General features: G+C 47.3%; 1 long non-coding RNA gene across 1 annotated transcript; it reads right to left on the reverse strand.

The window, feature by feature from the left end:
- Window positions 1-882: 882 nt before the first annotated feature.
- Window positions 883-3,175, reverse strand: LOC108503134. Its single transcript, XR_001876733.1, has 3 exons — window positions 2,858-3,175; window positions 2,158-2,359; window positions 883-1,003 (listed from the first exon to the last, which is right to left on the reverse strand). It is a non-coding gene; the product is annotated as an uncharacterized LOC108503134 (long non-coding RNA).
- Between the last annotated feature and the right edge of the window lie 2,621 nt (window positions 3,176-5,796).

The raw sequence follows: 5,796 nt of genomic DNA on the forward strand, positions 1-5,796 counted from the left end.
ACTACATTTGAAATCACTTCTCTCAGCAAGGCAGGCAAGGCACCTCCAAGAGCTTTTATTCTGGGCAAGACCGTGCTATTTGCAGTACCCTGACATCATGTAATTTTCTTCTTGGTTTATACAGCCAGAGCCTCTCTGCACCAAAGAAAAGGTTCCAAGCAAATAATTTAGGAGATGAGCCATTTAATTTGTTCATGAGGAAACAACTGTGAGGCAGCTGATGGCATCAGCCTCTTCCGGAGCGTCGCCAGGCACGTTCCTGGAGTGGGATGGTGCTCGGTGCAGGGCCACGCACAACACTCAATGCCCAAACCCAGCAGATGAGTAGCTACAGCTGATTCTGCCAGAGCAGAGAGGAATATGAGAAACAACCTCCCCTATTGCCATGACCTGGGCCCTCAGCAAGCGCCACAGGAATTTCCAAAAAATGCCTGAACTATGGGATAACAACACCTAGTCCTACTGATTCTTCATCACTGTTTAACTCATGTAAGCTGTGAGTTCTGCCAGGCACGTCCTGCTCACCTCCACTGGATCTGGAGCAGCCCACTGGGGAGGGAGGAGGCAGCACTTGTGTCCTGCTTGAAATTCCTCAGGAACACACTGGGACACGGTGTCTGTGCTTTTGGCCATGCTATCTGGATTGTGGTGTTTGTGTTTCTGCTATTCTCTAGATGCAGAGTTATAAAATTAACATTCACGTTCAGATTTATAACCCAGTAAAGGCGAGTTCCCTCTAATAAAAACAAGCTCATTTATGAGACCAGATTTCAGGCATGACTTGCAAGAAGGAAAACAACATCCTGCGTAATTCTAATGGCTCACACCTCAGTGAGCAGACACAGCAGACATTTTTCTGCAGCTCTTCTTCTGCTTTCAGCCTTTCCCTCATCTGTGCAGTGTCTGTGGGTCATTCATGAAGTCTTCTGATGCTGCTTTGAGCTGCAGGCTTGGCACTGACTCTCTGCAGTGATCCCAGGCCCAGAGTCTCTGTGGATGCACCCTGGGGGAACAAGAACAACTTTGGACCCTCCCTCAGCCAAGTTTTCTGCCTGAGGTGCCAAACGATGGCCACAGAGGCTGGGCAGGGAGAAAAGCCCATATGCTGCTGCACTGCTCATAGTGACCTCATGGCCATTTAATATGAGCTGGCAGCACTCCTGGCACACTTGCTGTGGGATGTTTTGCCTGAGTACATCCCCATGCAGCCAGATGTTCCTCCATCACTCAACCTGAAGCAGGAGACCCAGGAAGCAGGGGGTGGGAGACATCTAAGGGTGTTTTTGGAGTGGCCAAGTGAGGGGACACCTCAAAGAACACCCATATAGGATAGATTTTAGCCTCTGACACAAAGGGTTGTGAATTATGGGGTAGGAAAGCACAAGCTATCAAAGACTAAAAGCCACCATTCCTCTCTCTGTATTTACTATACCAATAAAATATCTTCATAGGAGCTGGCTGTAATATAAATCCTCTTTAAGAACTAATGGCTGTGCAGGGGACCATTAAAAAACAGCTCCATCATTAAGGCTTTTGGTTGCTATTTAGCAGGCTGTGTTGCTATTTAGCAGGGAGGACCACTCTGCAAGGCTGCACAGAACCACTCTGGCCTTCACTGCTGCACAGCAAACTGGCTCTGTGGCCCACACACCGGATAATGTTTGGATTTCAGGGGGGATTTTCTTTCTCCAGATCAATGCTAGTCAGTAGAAAACAGGTAAATCAGCTCAGCTTTCCTACAGGCACCCACCTGTGCCCTCTGGTCATAAGCTGCTTCCTGGCCATGGAGCTGGTGGGCTGCCACTAAGCACAGCCCCATTGCGGACCGGGAGAAAGCTCAGGGCATGCAGGGGGGGTCTGAGCAGTGCTCCAAGCTCAAAGCCCTTCCTCTGATCCAGCTCAGGACAGCACTTATGGCAGTGGTGCAGTGTCCTGCTATATTGCTGTGCAGTGGTTGTGATGCACCAATCACCAGCAAACCCCACCTTGAGCAGCCTCTCTCTGCCAGCTCACAAACCTTGCATATATTTTCAGGGCCCTTGCAATGCAACACTTTCATGAATACATTAAAAAAAGTAAAAAAATCGGCTGTCACCTGAAAAACAGCTAATTAGTTGCAGAATCAGATCCTTTTGAAGTAGTAATATAATCATTCACCTCTCTCTTTGTTCCTGGGGCATCTGCCTTTAATCCAATATCTTGCAGGCTTTCTAAACAGCCACTGGCTCTGTAGTGCTGAGCTTCTGGGATGCTGCACCTGGAGGATGCTCTTCCACACCAACAGAAACAGAGAGGTCCCTGCCCATCTCACCACAGCTCAAGGTAGGGCTTGACTTCTTGGTGCCATTTGTCTGGAATGCTGTGAAGGGGAAAGGACAGGGCAGGCTGAGGAGCACGACAGCAGTGATCAGAGCAGAGAGCCAGACAGTTATGCTGCCCTGCTCCATGGCCTCTATCCAATTTCTCCTGTGTAGGAGGGTATTGGGAGAAACAAGGATGAAATCAAAGCACGCTGCAGGGACGAGAGCCTGGGGCACTGCACTGATCAAACAGCAACTGCCTCTTTTTCTTCCAGCATGGCATTCTTCCTCAGCCATTCCTCCAAGCTGAGTTTTGGGATTACTCTGTTGCACGCTGTACATGTTGGATTTCACCCCACTCCCAGGGTACCTCAGCCCATGAGCAGTGGGACCAGTACAGCCTCTGCCCAGCACCCTGCTAACCCTCAGCTCTCCCATCCCCTACCTCCACCGGGTCAGGCTGGGTGCCTGTGCCAGCTGTGATGTGCTCCCTTCCTGGCCAGCAGCCCACACTCCTTTGCTTGTGCCCAAGCCAAATGAAGCAGAAAATTGCTGACCTCCTGCTGTGGTGGCTCCTGTTGCAGTAGTCTGGGTCACTCTGCTCTGCCCAAGTCCTACATTCTTTGGCACTGCTGAGGTCTCCTCACTGCTCTTCAGCTTGGCTGATGCTGGCCAGCGGGTACAGCAGGTACTGGGGAGGAACAGATAGTACAGACCCCTCAATCTGGATTTCTGCCTTCACCAGCTATAGATAAGGCTCCCACAATAAGATTATGGATGCTGTAGAGGCTTTGCAATATCATGGGCTCCACTAGTAGCAGTCTGTTATTTTTCAGGCAATGGTGCAGATGCTGAGCCCAGCACCCCAAGCCCATCACCCCATGACTGCAACCTCTCCTAGCTGCAGCCAAACCCTATGAAATGGGCTGACTATCACAGAGTTGTGGGTTCAGATTTATGCTCTGCAATCTGCTTTCAAGCAGAGAAGTTGGCACAAGGAGCATCCTCTTGCAGGGTTCTGGCTGGCAGCTGCCTGCCAGGATTTAATCAGTTATGTTCCTGAAATCCGACCCAACCTGCACCTGCTGACCTTGGCCCCAAGACTTGCAACAAGTCAAATGAAAGCAGGCTCACAGACCCATCACTATCTTTTTCTAGGAGCTGGTATATCATCCATCCAGAGTATCTTGATAATCTTCATGCAATCAGCATACAGATTCGCATTTGCATTTTTCAGATAGTCATAGAGAAAGAGTGTCCTGTGTAAAATAAAAAGAAAAGATCATCCATGGAAGAGACAAATGAAAAACAGCTGCATCTTCACAAAAAAGTTCTCCTCTGCTCCTTGTCTGGCCATGTATGTGGGTAATTACTGCAGAGTTTGTATCTCCCTGCTCCCACATCGGTGTAAAGGAGATGACAAAAGTCTGAGTTGCTCATTATGAACCAACAAGCCCTGGCTCCTTTCTCTGAAGCTTGGGGGCCTCACTCCTCCATGGCCAAATCACCTTGGTGATCAGTTCAAAAGAAGGGATCATAATGATGAGCTCAGCCCCAGTGAGAAGACACAGTGAGAGCAACCACTTCTGTAAAATCAAATCACATTTTCTTCTGATTTGGCACAAGTGACAAGGAAAATATCCTACAGGAGGAAAAGTAAAGAAAACATCACCTTTAGAGCCTTATAAAATGGGTGCACGGCACAAAGGTAACCACCCCAAAAGATTTCAATGAATTTTAATTAGATGATAAGTTTGATGGACTCATTCTGTTATTGAGATATTTGAGATAAATAAAATGAGCTAGCAAAGGGTGGGTGGTCATATAAAGGACCATCTCCAAATGAAAGTTCATTTACTAATTACATAAAGATTAGCAGACAGCACATGGAACACTCCAGGGCTCTGCGGGGTCGTTCAGAGGAGGTGGATTTTCACACTACTGTAGGGGATTCTCCCTTCCTTTCCAAAATTCGTCAGATCTTCATGACAAAGCCTTACTCGGTGCATCCACAGATAATGATGTGTCCTGGCTGAATGTCCCACCCTGGCCATCAGGTGCTCAGGCTTGTTGATGATGCAACTGAACTTGGTGGTAATTCCAGTGTACATTATATCCTGTTATCCCTGCTGAAAGCATCAACTGCAGGGGGAGTGGATCTTGTAAGTCTCTATTTTTACAGCCTACTGAAGTTTTCACCTTGATCATTAGAAACCACAGTGCACAACAGATGGCTGATTGATGCCATATAATTTGGCTTTATCACAGCCTTTCTCCTGACTTTCCTTTTTTGGGGGTATGTGTGTGAATGTTTTAGCATTTCAAATATAAACTTCATTATAAATCATGTAGTAATTTTGCAACTGAAAATCCATAACTGTATCATCAGGAACTGACCTTGGAATTAAATGTTTTCTTCTGAAGTTCTGACTTGATAAAATGTTCCTGCATTTCCATGCTTGGTGAAACTCATCATGCGAGTAGGCAGCCGTGAGATTTTCTGGGTCTGCTTTCCAAGCTTGGCTAATCACACAAATTTAATAGCAATAAATCACTATTTCAACAAAAGGCTGTCTCTTCAGCAAAGATGTGCAACTTTTACTCACAAAGGTATGGATTTATCATGTTTATTAATAGACATGCTCTACTGCTTTCTCTTGCTTTGTGTACTGCAAGCGATGACTCAGCCCTGTGCCATGGGCATGCAAATATTATTAATAAAACCTTATTCTGCCACATTTAGACAGATTATGGACAAGCGATAAGGAGGGATTTGCATATAAGCAGCCCCATCAGAAGTGTGTGAGAAAGGATCATAGTTTCTGGTAAATTAGATATGCCATTTCCTCTGCGGGAAAAAAAAGTCTAAAATTCAGGTGGTCTGTCAGAAAATGTGTTATAGCCTCAAATGTGGTAAACACTCCACTAGTTTTTGCTGTGGCACTCCGTTTTGTCCATAACTGGGGCATGTCAAGATGCTTCCAGACGAGGATTTGCAGGGCTGAGAGAGCTCTGCCTGGGAATGTGGCAGGTTACAGCTGGGAAAGCGGGGCTGTGCCTGGCAGGAGCTGTGCTCCGTCTCATCCCTGCACATGCTGCAGAACTAAGAAAGCAGAGATTTGCTCACCAGTTTTCTGCTGCAAACACATGCAACTGCAGCTATTAATTACAGGTAGCAGATTGCTCACTGGAATTAAACTACAATAATTCATGGGTATCCAATGACCTCCTAAGGTCTTTCTTGGGGACCCACTGCTGCCCTGCTCTTCCCAGGGCGCTGCTGTACAGGCAGCAGTGGGGATGATTCACTGTTCAGTGTTTCACTTTGAGGCTTTCATCTGTGCTTTGTGGCATCAGCACGTCCCTGATCAACCCTCAAATCTCACTGCCAGTGTGGGAACCCTGTGTGAAGATCTGGCTCCAGGATGTGTCTGTGTTGCGGGGCTCTGCTGCAAAAGGGAAACCACCCAGCACTGCTGACGGTTGTCAGGCCCCC

The sequence above is a fragment of the Lepidothrix coronata genome, unplaced genomic scaffold (genome assembly GCF_001604755.1).
Source record: "Lepidothrix coronata isolate B3197 unplaced genomic scaffold, Lepidothrix_coronata-1.0 Scaffold131, whole genome shotgun sequence".
Lineage (NCBI taxonomy): Eukaryota > Metazoa > Chordata > Aves > Passeriformes > Pipridae > Lepidothrix > Lepidothrix coronata.